Genomic DNA, 21,361 nt, shown 5'->3' with positions numbered 1-21,361 from the left:
TAGAGTTGCCTCACCCCATTAGACTTCTTATTTGTAGTATATACTTGGTGTGGCTGAATTCGTACACTGTTACAGATCCTCTGTTGTCTTACTCGATACCATCAGAGGTTGTCCTGTTCAGTTACATCATGAGCTAATGTTCGCGCTCTAGATTTACTTACGAGGAAGTATCACCCGGTTAACCAAAATCTATATTTCATATAGCCAAGTTGGCCGAGTGGTCAACAATATAAAACATTTAAAAAAATTAAATAGTGAATAAAAATGGCTATGGAAATTTTGAAAAGTTTGTATCGTATATTTTGGAGGTTCTAAAATAACTACAATGACTGACATATGGTAGAGCATTTTATTGTAACACAGTTTAACTAAACATAAATACTTGTTATGGAAATGTTCTTATTTCAATGTTGCTCCATTGCAGTTGTTTATCTTTGAGTAATTTTGCAAGAAATATATTCGTCGTCACAAACTTGAGCTCCTGGGTGGTCGTTTGAACATGCATCAAAAATACCTCACAAGAAGCGAAATTAACAAATGTTAGAAAATTACAACCTGTATATGAACTACATCGTGTAATTTGAGGCGCCAATGTTAGAGTTGTATCACTAGTGATAGAAAATATAGGCAAACAAATACCAAAGTGTGAACAATGAGATAATTCAAATACGTTAAAATCCAAATACATGGCCACAAACGTGGAAAACAGAGAACAATGACGATCTACACAATGAAGCGATTACACATGAAAACTGAAGAGAAGGAAAACAAGACGTAACGCAAAAAAAAACAAAAAAAAAAACTGTAGCACTAACAGAAGGAATGAAATAATGGAAATAGTGGAAAATTAAATTAAGATAATCAAAAATCAACACAAAACATGGGACGATATCAACTATATATGTAAAAACGCCGGAACATCTTTTGATTTTGAACTTGATAAAACATATAACAATAAAAAGAAACAATAATGTCGTGTCAAGAATTTTATAGAAGATTTCAAAGGATATTATTCATTAACCAGGCAAACAGTTTGTGATTGATTGATTGATTGATTGTTGGGGTTTAACGTCCGAGCAGCAATATTTCAGGTATATTCAGACGATGAACATGAAATGGATGATAAAATGAACATGAAACAGTTTGTGAGAATAATACATATTCTTTGATAAGCACAATACAAACGTGGTATACAGATAAATATATGTAAGTAAAACTAAAGCGCACACAAATGACGATTGGTGAAACTGTCGGACAGACACAGGAAGTTGAATAAATTATTCATATCAAACACGAGAAAAGCACACAGATAAGTAAACTAGAGTTACACAAGACTCCTAATTTAACAAACACAAAGTTAAATATACTAGTCACGCGATCCTTAAACAAAACCAAGAAAATAACAAAGAAAACTGAGCGAACTACTCACACAAGATTAAAACAAGCATTAAAAAATTACGAAGTAAAGAAAGAAAATGATCGAGTTCACCAACTGTGAACTTTTCCAAACACAAGAAAATTACAAAGGAAGCTACTAAAGTTAACGAGTTACACAATACCATACGTACATAGGTACACCAATCCAGGAAAATTACAAAATATGCTCAAGAAACGAAGATTTAACCATGTTCAATTGTTATACACAAGAATATCACCCGAGAAATACGTAAATTAGTCAACCAGCAGGAATTACTTAACAGAGAAAATTACACAGAAAGCCAAGTAAACGAGTCAACAGGCTCTACAAACACAAGAATGCCACACAGAAAGCAAAGCTTAAGGTTAAACCAGACTCGATTAAACCGAAAACCATAACGCTAGAAGACAAGGGAACAACTAAACGCGTGTACTGGTGGGCGAAGTGTTTTTTTTTCTGATTTGCCGAGCTTCTTATGTTGTTCCATGCGGTATAAAAAAGATCAGTTTTATGTGAGGAATAGACATCCCATCGACAAGCTTGTAGTTACTGACGTAACAGATGCTCTGGTCAGCGTATACTGGTCATTTAAAATCCAAAACAGTAAATACTGCCAAATGTCAACATAAGGTCTTCAACACACCTTTATGCAGGCTCTGAAAGTCCCGACAACAAGGATAATGTTCAAAGAACATTTCTAATAATCAAACATAAATGTATAATAATGTCACATGGATGACCAACGTCTCCTGACTGTTATGTAGACCAACGTCTCCTGACTGTTATGTAGACCAATATCTCCTAACTGTTATGTAGACCAACATCCCCTGACTGTTATGTGGACCAACATCTGACTGTTGTGTAGACTAACATCTCCTGACTGTTATGTAGACCAACATCTCCTGACTTATGTAGACCAACATCCCCCGACTGTTGGCTGTTATGTAAACAGGCGCATGAAATATGCTAAACAAGTTTTATAAGGCAAAAACCACCCACTTTAATAAAAGGTAAAAAAAGGATTGAAAAATCAATAATAGATCAATTCTCTCCATGAATTACCCTAACGATAGAAGATACACCAAATTGACAAAAAGAATTACCCATATAAAATGCTCACAGTAACTGAAAGCTAGCTCAGACCAAATTAAAGAATGACAAAACCATAAAAACTTACAACATTAGAAATAATTGATCACTACAATTCCAGTGTACTGAATAGATATGATGTAGTGTAATACTCAAACACGACTTAGTACTCACAGCACTTGTTAAAGATGAGCATCAGTTATTCATCGACAAGCTAGATATCATTACTATTATACATGTTGATGTCGAGCAACACATCGACGAGCTAGAGGTCGCTACTGTTATACATGTTGGTGTCGAGCAACACACCGACAAGCTAGAGATCGCTGCTATTGTATATGTTGGTGTCGAGCAACACATCGACGAGCTAGAGATCGATGCTATTATACATACTAGCGTCGAGCAACACATCGACGAGATAGAGATCGCTGCTATTATACATGTTGGGGTCGGGCAATCATTCGACAAGCTTTTGTTTGCTAATGTAGTAATTTTGAAGTATTCCTAAATGCAACTCTGATATTCATTGTAAGGTCATGATATTTAAACATAATTAAAATGAAAAGAAACAAATGATCCTTTTCTTATGACGATCGCTGTTTTACTTGTGTGTGTATGTGTGAATGTGTGTGTTTTTTTTAATTTAACAAGTGTGAACACAGACTGGTATTGCCCGAGGGGCAATTATGGACGCAGCAAAGAGCTAATTTGAACAAACATACGTTTTGTCTTGAAAGAGTAACCAATGGAAACAAGATTCTAGCGGAAAGCAAAGGCATGTAATCCAGGGACAAAGACCAGACATGGAAAACAGACAAACACAACAATGAACATATGATAACTAAAATAATACTTACAAAGTAACAAAAGTAAATGAGAAACTCGGACTCTATTGAAATCAGTAATTGAATTATGCACATGTTTATAAATATACATCAACATGTGTTACTAAATATCTACATATATCAATAAATGGGGAACAAATTCCACAATGACTTGACACAACCATAAGACATGTCATATACATATTCTTCCTTGAAGATGTACTTGCATGGATGTGATGAACTTGCTATGTCATGTTAATAAGGATTGGGCATTTCACTTCATGTAGGTTAGCTTGGTAAAATTCTGGGATCTCAGTTTTTCTCTCTTTTTTTTTTTAGATCAACAGAAACCGACAGTTTGTGGTGTCTGTCAGTTACATGGACGGCCCAAATTTTAAATTGGTAGGGGCAATTAAAATAAACAAAATGAAATAGGAACAATCATTAATTAGTTACTAGTAAAATCATATCAAAATTTCATAATATAACCATAACCATAAAGTCATCGCATGAATATAAAGTGAAAATGGACGACGACGACACGGACGCCGCCGACGATGACGTCGCTGTCAGCACCCAATTAGTAGTGAATGGTTTGCTAAGAATTTATATCTATAATGTCTTTGTTTTTACATTAGTCATAGTTAAACAGTTCTCTAGCAAAGGAGAATAAAATGGCATAATGGACAATTTTCCCACTTTCAGTCATGTACTCGACGAAAAACATTCGAAATTCTTATTAAACAAAAGTACAATACACGCATATAAAGGACTTTATGGCTAAATCCATCGGTACTGACTCACAATTAACACTTCAAAATCAATATTTCAAGTAAATCTCCTATCAAACAATTTTATCTAATTCTAAATAGTCACATACATTTATAGCCTGAAAATGTTTCTTTGGACAAAAACTGTATACTTGTTTTGCACCTGTATAAAATATATCAAGAGGCACTGCCAGTATCATTTGGTTTCAGAACCAACATAATGTGTATGTACATTCAGCACTTCACAACGCTGTCATTAACTTTTCTTAAAATCTTTAGGTCGGAAAAAAGCTTGCCAGACAATCCCTAGCACTACTGGGGTAATAAATTGACCATCCATTTAGGCCTAAAAAATGTTTCCGACATTGTAAGCTTTTGAAATTTGAAATTTTGAAGAAAAAATAACGTAAAAATTCTGGCAATTATCTTTAAGAAAAAAAAGAAAAAAATTGAAAACACATATGCCATGAGTGTGCTCTTGGTCGTGGATAGTCCCTTTTTGAAATTTCGGCACTTGAGATATTTTTTTATTTTTACCACCTCCGTCAAAACAAAAAAAACAAAACACAAAAAAATACTCATGCGCCGAATCCCAAAAGGGATTATGCTGTGGATTAGGTCTATTACATGTTTAGTTTTTTGGATATTTGGTTTTCATTGTATCTTTATGACTTATTTCATTTCAAAAATATCAAATGGAAATAGAAATCCCTACCCAACGACCCTAAAATATTTAAGAATAGTGCTCAGAAACATAACCTTTTTTTCGGCCTTGAAAATTTCTCATCAATCAAAATCTGTCCTAGTTACATGCACTAGAAGATGTTGATTTTATCCCAAAATTTATTTTGATGGGTCAAAGATTCAGCAAATGCTGCTGTAGTCTATACAACGTTGTATATAGCGTGCATCACTAGGTCACCGATCGACATCAAATCACGTGATAATGTATTAATTTTAATGAATTTAATGAATGAACGTGGTCACATGACAATTAATTTCCCCGAATACACAATGACCCACAGTTACGGGTTTGACTAAGCCCGGGTACTGTGTAAACGCTTTGATGCTTTACACCGTCCGTGAGAGACCCCAAACTATAGCCAAGGGCGTTAAGAAACACCCCAGTCCGTCATGTATGACACATATGAGTGCAGCTCCATGCAGGTCCGGGTGTTAAAAGAATAGGCCTGCAGCAGCGCTAAGCTTGTCGTATAAGGCGACGAAATAGTGCTCAGAACCCTTGCCGGGGGCTAGGGCGCTCTGCCCACAGAGCAACTGGGATGTGTGCCCCAGGTGGTTGAATGGGGTACCCCTGGCGTGTTACATGCTGAGGTTATCAGGCTATAATACGGAAAACCTGACCGCAAACCATAGTGGTGCACCGTGTTGGGAAAGATGCCACGTTCCTCGCACGTTAAAGAACCCTACTGTGGTATTCTCCCGGAGTAGGAACCATAGGGCTCCGCCACAGGAGGCTAAATTCCCCGACCCTACCCACCTCTCCCTATTTCCAATGGCAATCAAATTTTGTCGACCCCATTATCCTTGTGTCCCATCCCTTTTTCATTTCATCATCATTTCATGTTCATTTTATCATTACTTTCATGTTCATCGTCTGAATATAGCTGAAATATTGCTGCTCGGACGTTAAACCCCAACAAACAAACAAACAAACAAACAAACATATGAGTGCAAACCAGGTCTATCAGTATTGAGTATATATGTTGGCACGAAAACGAAAATTAAACCAGGTATAGGAACAGTCAGCTGATTGTCAGCGTCATTCATATCGTGCAAATGATTGGCTAACACTGTGTTACGAAAGATTTTTCGGCGATTTTAGTGGTTTATATCCACTAAGACAGTCGAATTATCTCCTAGAAGCAACGATGTTCTAGCTTTATAATGCGCGAAATGAAGGATGTAACGGATATTCGGAAAGTGCTATCTTTTTCAACTTCATTGTTATAGTGTTATTTAATCATTGACAGTTCGAATTATTGCCAAATAATCGATATCAGAAATATGTGATATTTTTTGTATAATAGCAGACCTTTTAAACACAATTTATGATTTATTTTTGGTTTATACTGAACTTTGACGTTTAATTTATACAAGATATAACTGTTTAAAACACAAGTTAAAACATGGTTGCATTGCACTATAGAAAAAAAAACAAAACAAAACAAAAAAGAACAAACAAACAAACAAACAAACGAACGAACAAACAAACATTATTGTTTAATAATTATTTATAAAAGATATATTGTAATATGAGTATTGAGACTTAAGTACAGAAATGTAAATTGATAAAGTACGAAGCAAGCTAGTTTTTTTTTCTGTTCACAGAGGTATAACTGTTTGTTTTGCATGTATTTTTATTAGTTAATGTTCCCATCTTTGTTTTATCTGCGCCAACAGTTTCTTGTGCACCAGTATTTTCCATAGCTACATACTGACATAATAAATTTAAAAAAATAAATATACATTTGAAAAATGATCGTTCATTTTTTTTCTTTTTATGATTCGATTCCAACCATTTATATAGTATTTATCAAATCGATAAATATTCGCCTAGTAATATTCAGTTAAGATAATATTACAAACTTTGGTGAATACCAACTCATTATAAATTGAATACACGCGTTGCTTTACAGATATTCAACCGTGGGCATGATAATACTAAAAAAAAACTGCATCCATTAATTGATTTTTAGATGAAATTGTTAAATTTAATTAGAGTTATTTATATGACTGTAAGATTAACATGGTTTAAGTTTTCCATTAGATATGACTTATTTAATTCGAAAGATAAGTTAATGCTATGACACCACAATGTCAATTATCATGTCAAACACCGTCGATTTAATCTTCAAATATGACAAATACAGTTTTTGAAATAAATACTGGTTTCCTCACGTTCTCAGAGTAAGTTTAAAGAAAATATGAAAATATGTATATAAAAAAAACTAAATGGTAATCGGGAAAGGTGCCAAAGAGACAACAACCCCATCAGACTGTGCGAAAGGAGGAAAAGATAGTTTATTGGCCTTCAAGGAACATGAGAAATTTTCCACATCAGGAGTTCCCTTGGAAAAATACTGGTTAAGTGTAATGGGCATAACATCATACCCGATATACTAATCTTAGAAAAAAAACATTCCAAACGACACAAGACTATCCAAAGCTAGAGGTTCATGACATTGAACAGACACGAAACATTCGCCCCCTTAAGTTTACGACTTAATAAGACAAGAGGCTGCCAGGAGTCTGAATCGCTCACCTGGTTGAATTTTGCTTTTCAAGGGCAATAAATTTAACAAAAAGTTGTTCAACAATTTTGACTCAAGAAGACTTTGGTAGGACTTATCATAAGGATCATTTCAGCAATGGAAAGTTTCTATCTATCCAAGTTTTCAAGAAATTGGCTGACAAATTCCCTCTCACGTGCAATAATTCTTACAAGGAATCGTCTGACAACTTTTATCCCTGGAGACTTTTGTAAGTCTTATAATAAGGATCATTTCAGCAATCAAAAGAAGTTGGGTAACTAACGGTTTTGGAGTTATATGCAAAAAACTACTGTCTGATTTTCTAAAATTTATTTTTGTAACAGCAGTCATGTTTTTCCACGGATAAAATCTTTACATCAGGTCAATGTAGGATACCACAAGAATCATTCATACCAAGTTTGGTTCAAACTGGTCAAGTAGTGTTAGAGGAGAAGATTTTTGACAGAAATAATATTCAAAATAGCATAAAAAACGTTAAAAAAAGGTAATAACTCTTACATGGCTTAATGGATTAAAAACCAAATTTTGACCACAGATAGATCTCATCATACTGAACACTTTTACCTCGTGTCGAAATTTTGGCTACACTTAACGGTTTTGGGGATATATGCGAAAATCTACTGTCTGACCCCCTATGTTCTATTTTAAGTAACGGATAAAAAATCCCCACATCAGTTCAATGTAGGATAAACCAAGGAACAATGGGTCAAGTAGTGTCAGAGGAGAAGAGTTTGAAAGATTGTTAACGACGACGATGACGGACGCCAAGTGATGGCAATAGCTCACATGGTTTTCGGCTAGGTGAGCTAAAAAGGATAAATGACAAGGCAAAGTACAACTAAACAAGAACTATCTTTAAAAATAAAGATAGACGACGCAATGAAATTGGTTCCTTTTATTTATAATATCTACATTTCATTCAGGAAATAACACATGACACGCAATTTTAATTTTCGATATAGTTTTTTTTTCCGAGCGCCACGAAGTTATCAGAATTTGGCCAATCGGGAAACAAAATTGCGATATATATATATGGAGCCTAAGTTACTATATATTTGACAACTGTTTCACCCATTTTTTCGACGCAGTCGGTATAATTTTGCTTTTTACCTTTTGACCTTAAGAATGCTCTTCTATGGAAACGCAAGCCACCTGATCGAAATACTGTTTCCGGATTGACCAAATACTGATAATTAACTTAGTTGCGTTAAAAAAGCTGTATCGAAAATCTGACATTGCGTTCGAAAAAAAACTATCGAAAATTTGAAATTGCGTGCCATGTGTTTTTTTTTTTTCTTGAAAGAAATGTAGACACTTAGAAGTAAAATTTTACTGCGTCGGCCATCTTTATTTAAAGATAGTACTTGTGTCTTGTGTGCACAACATCCAGTAACATCAGAACTATCATGGCTACAAGGAAGCGGAAGGTTTCACTTAACTTTACACCATTTGATTTTGATATGCCTACATCATGTCAGGACCATTGTGGCTAATTTCGATATTGCTTTGACATTATTCTCTTATCCCTCTAATCTCCCGTACTAACCAGGAGCACTGTTTCCGTCGGACCTGTACTTACCAGGACCATCGTTTCATCCGTACTAACCAGACCACCGTGTCCGTCGGACCTGTACTAACCAGGACAATCGTTTCCGGCGGACCTGCACTAACCAGGACCATTTGTTTTCATCAGACCTGTTCTAACTAGGACCATCGTTTCCATCAGACCTGCACTTACCAGGACCATCGTTTCCTTCTGACCCGTACTAACCAGGACCACCGTGTTCGTCGGACCTGTACTAACCAGGACAATCTTTTCCGGTGGACCTGCACTAACCAAGACCATTTGTTTCCATCAGACCTGTACTAACCAGGACCATCGTTTCCATCAGACCTGTACTAACCAGGACCATCGTTTCCGTCGGACCTGTACTAACTGGGACTCCGTCGGGCCCGTACTAAACGGAATCACCGTTTCCATTGGACTCGTACTAACTAGGACCATCGTTTCCGTCGGACCTGTACTAAACGGGACTCCGTCGGGCCCGTACTAACCGGCATCATCGTTTCCTTTGGACCCGTACTAACTAGGACTACCGTTTCCATCGGACCTCTACTTACCAGGACCATCGTTTCATTCTGACCCGTACTAACCAGGACCACCGTGTTCGTCGGTCCTGTACTAACCAGGACCATCGTTTCCAACAGACCTGTACTAACCAGGACCATCGTTTCCGTTGGACCTGTACTAACTGGGACTCCGTCGGGCCCGTACTAACCGGAACCATCGTTTCCATTGGACCCGTACTAACTTGGACCACCGTTTCCATCGGAATCGTACTAACTAGGACCATCGTTTCCGTCGGACCTGTACTAAACGGGACTCCGTCGGGCTCGTACTAACCGGGATCATCGTTTCCTTTGGACCCGTACTAACTAGGACTACCGTTTCCATCGGACCTCTACTTACCAGGACCATCGTTTCATTCTGACCCGTACTAACCAGGACCACCGTGTTCGTCGGTCCTGTACTAACCAGGACCATCGTTTCCAACAGACCTGTACTAACCAGGACCATCGTTTCCGTTGGACCTGTACTAACTGGGACTCCGTCGGGCCCGTACTAACCGGAACCATCGTTTCCATTGGACCCGTACTAACTTGGACCACCGTTTCCATCGGAATCGTACTAACTAGGACCATCGTTTCCGTCGGACCTGTACTAAACGGGACTCCGTCGGGCTCGTACTAACCGGGATCGTCGTTTCCTTTGGACCCGTACTAACTAGGACAATTGTTTCCGGGGGACCTGCACTAACAAGGACCATTTGTTTCCATCAAATCTGTACTAACCAGGACCATCGGACCTGTACTAAATAGGACCATATTTTCGGTTTATGCCTTGATATTGTCATTTGTAATATGGATATTTTTTTCTTGACAAGAGTTTATCAGTTTCACTAATTATCGTTTTTATTCTCTTTTTATACCAAATTTTGAATATAAACATATTTTTTAGTTGTAATGTGACATCTCATATAAGAAAATCAGATTGAAAATTGCCAAAAAAAGTTTGAAAGAAAACAGTCAATACATTAGTTATTGAATGAAGTGTTCAGTATTTCCCCAGTCCTAATAAGAATATATAAAAAAATAAAAAAATAAGGTATAAAAAAGTTTAGAGTATAACGAGAATTGATATGGTGAATAAGTCAAAGAGACAACCACACCGGGATGAAAAATGTCAACTTTAAAATTCCATGTAACAGATACATGTTATAGATGTAAACAGATTTATATTATAGAATTATTGTCTGCAAGTTTTAACACTGCTACTAGGTTTTTTTATAACACGATAACCAAATGATATTTAATATTGAATTGGTCCTATCTTCATATTTTAAAATTTAAACTTCCTCCAAGAACACAAATTCAGTCCTGTTTTTATTCAACAATTAGAACAGGTTTTTTTTTATTTTTTCGGTTCAAATTGATGCATGTGTATTTTAAGGAGATTATGACAAACTATGACGATGAGCATACTATGTTAAACATGTACACAAATTAAGGACCTTTAGACAAGTCTTACTGCTTAAAGTGCTATGCTAATGACTGTTGTAGTAAATCAATGATTTGTTTGTTAGGTAAAGGAATGTGTTAAGAAATAAGTACAATCTTTATATTTCTATTCTTATGACATGGCCATGACAAAAGTCACTTCTTTTTATGTACAGGGGTATACGTCTATACCAGACTCTACGTACAGGAGTATACGTCTATACCAGACTCAACGGCGGCTCATAAAACATAAATTTAATGAATTTTAAATAATCTCTCCACTAACTTGCGACCAAAATCACAATACCAATTGTCAGACCACATGGAAGCATGTACAATATACATGGTAATAAATCATATTTGGTTATAATGATAAATTATTTTTGATTTAATCATTCCGTATGACAGTTCATCAAAACATATTTGAAACACAATCTACCTTTAAATGGTAATTCTATCTTATGAATTTCCAATGACATTGACAGTCCCGACCTTAACTTTTTACCATATAATTGTCAAACACAGCTTCTTTCTTAATATTTGTTTCTGTTCATACAACTGTTTTTTTTTCTTTTTTTTCTTTTTTTTGGTTGCCTTTGTAATTTACCTTGAGTAAAGTTTGTTGTCTAACATCATACAGAGTTTAAATGGAAGTAACGTGCTTTCCGTTCCGAACATCCTTAAACACATCGACCAGGTACAAAATGTTCAACAATTTGTCCATTTTCCGTGTTACTAGCGGAAAGATATTTTGAAGGGTCCATCTTAGCAATAAGATTGGACTATAATAAACGGAACCCAAGGTGTCTAGTACATCATCAATTGTGACACACATGCTGTACACTTTTCAAGACAAAATTAATTGTAAAACATATGTGTGTGAGAGAGAGTAGTCAAGGGAACCAAGATTCGAGAGAGAGTAGTCAAGGGAACCAAGATTAGAGAGAGAGTGTAGTCAAGGGAACCAAGATTCGAGCAGAAATCATACGATACCTTACATATGTATATGTATAAGACTCGTTTGTTCGTTTGTATATATTGATTTGATCATTTGTAAAAAAAAAAACTTTAATTTTTATCCTATGTAAAAAAAAATCAAGGGAACAAAGATTCTAGCGGAAATCAACAGAATGTGATTAGACAAAGAAAGCATACACACAGAAGAAAGAACATGAAAAAACTGAAATAACACGTACAAAGATACAGACGTAAATGAGCAACTCTATATATGAAAATTATGCGAACATTGTGTGTGAACTTAAATGTATAAAAATCACGTTCGTTTAATCAATAAGCATATGTAAACTGTATGTGATTATCGCCGACTTCATTTTTATCTTTACAGTGAATACTAATACTTCATTCCTTTAATTTGGCATCTTAAACAATTACCTTGATAGAAAGAATGAAACAGAACCAATGTTATGTATCTAAGTACTATGTATTCAACATTGCAGTGTATTAAACAACAATAGTTACAAATGTTAAAGCAATTTTACAATGAATAGTTAAAATGATATATAAAATTCACATCTATCCTCATCATAAAGAAAAGTTAGAATGACTAGTCAAGAGGACCAAAGCTTGCATCGCTCACAATTATATGGTCAACGTGTTGGTAGCCGCCAGTTTGTTTTAGTATATTGACTGCAAGCTATTTCCCCGGATGGGGCAAGGGAGTTGTCGTCGTCGTTGTTGTTGTCGTTGTCGTCGTTCTTATACATGTGGCTTCTGCAACTGCAAATTATAATTCTTGTTTGAAAACCAATCGCTTATATTAGCGGTATATTGTGTATGTTTGGTAGGCCTTCAACATCATAAAAATCTGCCGACATGGAAAAACATTATTGCCTTTTCAAATTCTTTGAATTGATCACTTTTTGTTTACTTCACATCACAAAAATGGCATGTGTGTATTTTTCTTTTGCCTTTTTTTCAATATGATTAATCAAGTACGAACAAATCAGATATCTAATCAAAGTTTCTGAAATGAATTAAAAAAAAAATCAAATTTACTCTAAGGTCCAAAAAATCTTATCCTACATTACTTTGACGAGGATTGTTTTTGGAAAGAGGACATAGTTCGCGTCCTCTTACCGGTAATCGTATTGAAAATTCAGGTATCAAATATTAATTTGCAAAGGTAGATGTCCAAATATATGTCATTAAAACAGTTTCAGTAAAATTGATTTATCTTGAGTAAAAATCCCATAAAGCAATAAAAAGGAGGAGTCAAATTCTAAAAATGATCACACTACTGCATCTTTGGTTTTATCACGTAAATATGGAAAGGAAACACACTTATAGAGTACGACGCGGCGTGATGCACATTAAAATATTGGTAATTGTAAACGAAGATTTATATTTCATCTCAAATTATAAAAAGGCTGACTGTCAATGGATGTGGGAAACTTACATGAAACGTGATGCAAAAATTATCTCAAACATTTTTAAGCGTGACCTTTAAACTATATTAGTATTATTGCTGTGTATTTTGGAGCAATTCCTTTTAGAATCTTTGTTCCTCAACAACTGTACATTAATATTGTAAAATATGCATGTTTATCTGTATACCAATTTTTCTACATGGGTTTAGCAGAAATAAAGTATAGTATAGTATAGTATAGTATAGTATAGTATAGAATATCTTTGCTGGAAGCTTCTTCTTTTTTTGTATGTCAAACTCGACGTGAATAATCAGTTTTTAGGCCATTTTTTCCGACTCCATTGCACAAAAACGTTTTTTTTTTTTCTGAATCTGGTTCCGGTAGTATTTGTTTTCTGTTTAAACCAGGCTATTATTATTTTATTAGCAGTGACAGTCATGAAGTTTGGTTGGATCTAAATTAGTGATACGAAAGTGTGATAGCAGATATTACATTAATTGTTTCAGAAGGATATTTGATTGCAGGTAAGATCACAGTTCTATCACACTGTTTGTCAGTCGACTGTTTTGTATTTGATGTATATACTTAACACTGATTTTATTTCCATTTATTGCTTTTGTTCCTTTGTATGTATTATTTTGGTTATTTTATGTTCTTTGTTGTGTGTCTGTTTTCCATGCCTGGTCTTTGTCCCTGTATTACATTCTTTTAATATCCGCTAGAATCATGGTTCCATTGATTACTCTTTGCTGATGGAAAATATTGATATCTATTCTAATTTTATTCGCATTGATAGAGCGACAAATCTTAAATCAGTAAAGGACAAAGTTTAGAAAAAAAAACAGATTCTGTTCTACATAGGTTTTAAGAACACTGGTAAATGTACGGTTCAGGAGAGAAGACTTTTATTTTTCAACATTCATAGCAGCTGATAATGTTACGATAATGTTCACGATAAAAAAAGACACCATTAGATCCGCGAATAACAAAATATGATTTCATTAGTAATCAGTGAAATAGAAAAAATAACAGAAAATTTCTCGAACCACAAGAACTGAAAAAGGAAACAAGTACAATTGAACTAAATTCAGTATGCAACTGTACAACACAAGAGGACAGAGAATAACAGAAAGAAACTATCAGCGCGAACAAGGAATTGTAATGAATATATATATATAATTTGTAAGATGAGCATTTGCAATTAGTTGCCTTTGTGCACCGCTGTATTTTCATTGTAGCATTCCTACTTGCCTTAATGGCATATATTAACTATTAATCATTGATATAAAACTCTTACCTATCGTGTTAAATAGTAAAATTAACATAGTTAAAACATAAGTAATCCACAGTAAATAGATTATTGGTTTCATATTGAGCTTTCTATCTCTATAAATGTAGGCCTTCTCTTATTTACAATTTAATATATTTGCTTTTAAATATAAAGCAAAAGTGGGCGTGAACTACAGAAACCCGATATTTTGGGTATGGTAGAAAAGGTAAATTCTGCCCAATCAGACACTGTAAATAAGATGTTAACGAATTACAGGGTAAGGTCGTTATGAAATGTCTTAAAGCGCTAAAAAAGAAGACATCCTGATGAATTTAGACATTAGCAGTGTGACAATTACCTGAAGGTACCTTAAAGTATTTCTTATGATAAGCAAAAACTACGTACGATTGTTCGACAATAAAAAAAAATCCCCCAAAACACGTTTCATTCCTTGTGTTGTACATGGTAAAGTTTGTCGATGATGAATTTGGTTAACATCAGATATCTTTCATTTTGAGTACACCTTGTATAAATCTGTTTTGGATTCAGATTTTGGTTCTGATGTGAGATCACACATTGTAACTCGTGAACAATATACCGAAACTTTCTGTATGAGTGATATTTTTGTATTTAATGTTTCATAATTGGTTAACAACGTATAATGTAATATATCTGTACCACATATTTGATTGCTGTAACAAAATATCTCCTATGTCGTGGAAACACTCCCAGGTAAAATCAAGGAGCATTAGTTAATGAAAACTACAGTCTTATGCGCAAAACTGAAGCAATTAGAATAAACAGGACAATCTAAAGCAAAATTTAAAAAACACGCATTATATTTATAATCATTTAAAAATTCAGTTGTCATTAAATGAAGAATATTAATTAAAAAGTGAAAGAAATTTAACAATTACGATTAAAACAATATAAAATTGCTGATAAAATAGTTTTGGTTTATTGACTTAGATTTATTATGACTTCCAGTGAGTTATATAGAAATATTGTACTCTGTGTATCAAGTTAAACCTAACTAGTATAGAACGGTGTATAATAGTGGAACCATATTGATCATGTTCGCTGATTTAAAGCCATATTTTTAACAATTTAAAAGTAATACGTGACAATAAATTATTTTAATCATTTATAACGATATGAAAACAATTTTATATGAAAGATTTTATAGGTGTAAATGGGTGAAATAATAGTTATTATGTAAGAAGTCTCGCTGATAGTCCGAATAATTTTCACATTAAACTCCAGGGGATACAAAAAATTGTTCAAACTCTAAATGACAAAAATAAGATTTGACCCTGACTTTTTAAAATGTGCAATTCGAATAAAAATGATAGATTCCGAGTTTCAAGCAAATTGAGACATCTTTACAACAAAAAAGGAACAAATTTATCTTCATTTGAAGATTAAGAAGGAACGAAATGTACCACAGTACATGTATGCTATGATGAAATAATATATAACAATTGCACACACATAATCAATTGCTGAGATAAAATCCAGTAACAATTGTAATATTTGGTTCTGGGAAGATGAAATAAATCTGGATCTATAAAACATGAAGTTAAGTACAGCAGTTAAATCGTGGCTTCAGAAGTGTTGTTTTCACAGAATTGTAGTAATTTCCATATATCGACTCAATTATTTTTCAAGAGCTAGCCAAAATTAAGTGTATATAGAAATTTAAAATTTTCGTCGTATTGCGTTTCCTTTATTCTGTAAATTCCTCTATTTTCTTATAAATAGCACAACATCGTTATTGTTTATTTAATTTTATATGAATTTTTTTGCACCAGAGAACACTACAATTTAATCTGTACACAAATATTTAAAAAAAAATCTGCGAATGAAATAAACATGCACATGGATTATTTATTGGTGTGGCGTCTCTTTGATATTTTTCGCATGTCTTTATTTTACAATAAATGCATGAAAATAAATGATAGATATAAAGAGATTTGATAATTTATGTCCAATAAATATCATCACACCACTGACAAAAGGTTCTTACTGTTTGAATGGCCCTATTAGAAATAAATAATACAATATTATATAAAAAAAATTAAACTATTTGGTAAACATAATAAAATATTCAATAAGATTTGATGCATTTTAAGTTAACGTCTGACGTCAACATTCACATTCCAAGAAAACAAAATCTTTAATGTTCAGAATGTGATAAATTAAGAGAAATAAACATGTTTACTGCATTTGATAATGTCCCATAAAAGGTGTACTAAGGCCCCATAAATGATGTACTAATTTCTTTAGATGATGTACTAATTTCTTTAGATGGTGTACTAATTTCTTTAGATGGTGTACTCATGTCCTATAGATGGTGTACTAATGTCCAATAGATGGTGTACTGATATCCTATAGATGGTGTACTAATGTCCTATATATGATGTATTAATGTCCCATGGAAAGTGTACTACTGTCCAATAGATGGTGTACTCTTGTCCTATAGATGGTGTAATCTTGTCCTATAGATGGTGTACTCTTGTCCTATAGATGATGCATTAATGTCCCATAGAAAGTGTACTAATGTCCAATAGAAAGTGTACTGGTGTCAAATAGATTATGTACTAATATCCATTAGATGATGTAATAATGTCCTATAGATGTTGTACTTCTCTCTTATGGTAAATTCGTATACACAGATTGGTTTAATGGATTTACCCTAGTCTATCATGTAGTTTATCCTTACATTATTGGTTGATATAACCTAGTCTACTTCTTACTTGGTTGGTAAACATGTGTCATCCTTACATCATTAGTTGATTTGACGTAGTCTTCGTCTTACTTGGTTGGTAAACATGTGTCATCCTTACATTATTGGTTGATTTAACCTAGTCTACCTCTTACTTGGTAGGTAAACATGTGTCATCCTTACATCATTAGTTGATTTGACGTAGTCTTCGTCTTACTTGGTTGGTAAACATGTGTCATCCTTACATTATTGGTTGATATAACCTAGTCTACTTCTTACCTGGCTGGTAAACATGTCTTATCCTTTCATTTTTGGTTGATTTAACCTAGTCTACCTCTTACTTGGTTGGTAAACATGTGTCATCCTTACATCATTAGTTGATTTGACGTAGTCTTCGTCTTACTTGGTTGGTAAACATGTGTCATCCTTACATTATTGGTTGATTTAACCTAGTCTACCTCTTACTTGGTAGGTAAACATGTGTCATCCTTACATCATTAGTTGATTTGACGTAGTCTTCGTCTTACTTGGTTGGTAAACATGTGTCATCCTTACATTATTGGTTGATTTAACCTAGTCTACCTCTTACTTGGTTGGTAAACATGTGTCATCCTTACATTATTGGTTGATTTAACCTAGTCCACTTCTTACCTGACTGGTAAACATATCTTATCCTTACATTTTTGGTTGATTTAACCTAGTCTACCTCTTACCTGGCTGGTAAACATATCTTATTCTTACATTTTTGGTTGATTTAACCTAGTCTACCTCTTACTTGGCTGGTAAACATATCTTATCCTTACATTTTTGGTTGATTTAACCTAGTCTACCTCTTACCTAGCTGGTAAACATATCTTATTCTTACATTTTTGGTTGATTTAACCTAGTCTACCTCTTACTTGGCTGGTAAACATGTGTCATCCTTACATTATTGGTTGATTTAACCTAGTCTACTCCTTACCTGGCTGGTAAACATATCTTATCCTTACATTTTTGGTTGATTTAACCTAGTCTACCTCTTATTTGGCTGGTAAACATGTGTTATCCTTACATTATTGGTTGATTTAACCTAGTCTACCTCTTACTTGGCTGGTAAACATATCTTATACTTAATTTATTATTTGATTTGACGTAGTCTACATTCTTACTTGGCTAGTAAACATGTGTTATCCTTACATTATTGGTTGATTTAACCTAGTCTACCTCTTACTTGGCTGGTAAACATATCTTATCCTTGATTTATTAGTTGATTTGACGTAGTCTACATTCTTACTTGGCTAGTAAACATGTGTTATCCTTACATTATTGGTTGATTTAACCTAGTCTACCTCTTACTTGGCTGGTAAACATATCTTATCCTTGATTTATTAGTTGATTTGACGTAGTCTACATTCTTACTTGGCTGGTAAACATATCTTATCCTTACATAATGATTTTAACCATATATTTTATCATTCATTACAATGGCATAGAAATATAACAGTTTTTAACACCCAGCAAAAATCAATACCGAGGCGTCAAAATAGAGGACAATTCAGAGGCGTCAGAATCTTGAGACATGACTTCACGAGAAAACAGGATACGAAGATCCATATGCAAAACTATCATAACAAAATCAAACTCATTGGATATTAAAAACAAGACAACCCACACACACAAAATATACACTTTTACTGTTTTCGAACTCCAAATAGTCAATTTTTGTCGAAAAAGTAATACCGTCTAAAATACTTTTCCAGTACTTGGTTATTTCTTTTATGTACTAGAAGACTATTTTTATGTAGAACTTTGATCGATCTTATCTTTTCAGTTTAAGTTTCAGATGGTTTTTAATGAGATTCTTGCTGCTCGTATTGGTGTGTAACGCATTCCTTTTAGTTTTGGTTTTGTGTTTTTTGATTTTTTTATTCGTATGTTGTGTTTTTTTCCTAGGGTTTCGTTAAACATCAAAGGTCTGATGTCTACGTAGTCTATTGAGCACAGAAATCCCATTAGTATTTCAGAGATTTTTTCACAACAAAAAAATTCAAATACAAAAACATTAATGTTACACTTAAATATTGAAGAAACACACACCAAATTCCAATAAAATTCGAAGAACGAAACATATGGCTACATGTAGGCAGGCTTACTAGATTGCTTCGCTTATTTTCTTCTCCCAAAGCAATACTTTACTTCTATGAAATCAAAACTTTTTTTTATAAAAAAAGAAACCCAAAAGCATGAATTTCTATGATTTTATAAATTGATCGGCCATATTCTTAACACTGTAAGAGAGGTGTTTACAGACAGATGTACTCTAGAACGTTCACAACATCGAACGTTGAACCAAGAACATACTCGGCTAATTCATATTTCAACAAGGCCTTACAAAGCTTTAATGTACAAAGCTTCAGTGCAGACCACTGAGCGTAAAAAAAACGATGCACCAAAATTTCAAATTTACTTAAGTTTTATTATATTGATTTCTGCTAGTAAATATCCATTAACCGACTACATGTAACTAAATTGTTTAAGGTTTGATATTACAAAATTTAAACGTGTTAATGTGCTTTTTGATACTATAACTAAATATTAATAGCCTTTAAAATCTTATCGTTCTTTATCACCAGTCCAAGTATACTGACAAAGACGTGAATCAGTAATCGTTCTTTATCACCAGTCCAAGTACATTGACGTGACTCAGTAAATAATTCTAATTAATTATTGATATTTATTGTGGTTATGGTATTTTCGAAATCACATTGTGAAGTGTGTAACAATTCAACCATAAGCATATGCATTTATTTTGTTAAACATACAAGCATACATATATATATATTATATATATGTTAGCGGCAATAAGCAAAATCAGGCATTAAGTCTAAAGCCTAGGCAATAAGCTATTGACTAGTCAATAACCTTATTGACTGAAATGTGTTAGGCTTTAAGCTTAAAGACTAGGAAATAAGCCTAATGACTGAAAAAAAGAGGCAGACATTAGGCCTATTGCCTGGTGCATATTTTATCTTTAATTTTGGCCTTTTAAAATAAACCAAAGCTCGTGAATTAAATTATTGACAATTGAACACATTTACATTATAATACAGAAATATATAAGGCTAGTGATTTTGTCACTTATTGTCACATGTGTTGGAAGAATGGCATCTGCTGTTAAATAACTTTCCCATTTTCCTGCATTTACATCTGTTTGTGTTGCATTTTGTCGTGCAGCTACAACGTTGGAAACCCTGGCCGCCGGAAATTGATTGTTTATTTGCAGCCTCTCTAACACTTAGAGATGTTTCACGACTTGTATCATTCTCACTAAGCAATGTCTTTTTACATAATTTTTTTATATAAAATGTAGTTTCATAAAATTGATGTAGCATTCTTCTGCTTCTGTGTCAAGGAAGGGTGTGGCTTATACATCTATGTCATATATCTTTAATTTTTAGTGTTCACAAAACTGACAGACTGACATACAGAAAAATAGACGGACGGACAAAGTGAAAAAATATATGGCGCAACATTTTTAATACGAGGCCGTGAATTGTATTTGATATGATATGTAATTAATGATGTAATATTTAGTCTAATAAATACCTCAGCTATCCGTCCGAGTAGATTTTTACTGTCACCCTTTCCACGGTCATACATTGGAATTGGCACTGCTACTGTTTGTCCAACCTCTGGAGTACCAAGTAGTTTCTTGCTTCTGTTCACCATAGACGCGGCCTGTTTGTCCTGCCTTTCCTTTGCCAATGATCGATGACGAATACGTCTCGTATCAAGAAAGCAGTGTGGACAGAGAACTTTGCTACCGAAGCCTTCCTCTGAGTTTACGATTTCTTTACCACAAATGACGTGAATGGAGGTATTACACTTTCCACAACTATGCGTGCCTAATGTTTCTAAAGTACACACCACACACTGTTGCGGCCGAAATAAAAGTTGTATAAATGAATGAATGTGACAAAAATATGAAATATCATGATACTGTGAAATTGAACCTATGTATGACGGACGAACAGGCAAAAGGACTA

The 21,361-nt window shown here is 34.0% G+C and overlaps 1 long non-coding RNA gene and 1 pseudogene across 1 annotated transcript; both read right to left on the bottom strand.

Moving 5' to 3' along the window:
* Window positions 1-12,376: 12,376 nt before the first annotated feature.
* Window positions 12,377-15,436, bottom strand: LOC148615465 (uncharacterized). Its single transcript, XR_015923891.1, has 2 exons — window positions 14,639-15,436; window positions 12,377-12,691 (listed from the first exon to the last, which is right to left on the bottom strand). It is a non-coding gene; the product is annotated as an uncharacterized LOC148615465 (long non-coding RNA).
* Window positions 15,437-17,973: 2,537 nt separating this feature from the next.
* LOC148615464 (uncharacterized) lies at window positions 17,974-21,293 on the bottom strand (annotated as a pseudogene).
* Window positions 21,294-21,361: the final 68 nt, after the last annotated feature.

Source organism: Perna viridis, chromosome 6, assembly GCF_037379345.1.
Source record: "Perna viridis isolate PV_CMFRI_1.1 ecotype Kerala chromosome 6, ASM3737934v1, whole genome shotgun sequence".
In the NCBI taxonomy this organism is placed as follows: Eukaryota; Metazoa; Mollusca; class Bivalvia; order Mytilida; family Mytilidae; genus Perna; species Perna viridis.
Note: the sequence above shows the minus strand (reverse complement) of the source record. Positions and strands in the feature narration are given on the sequence as shown.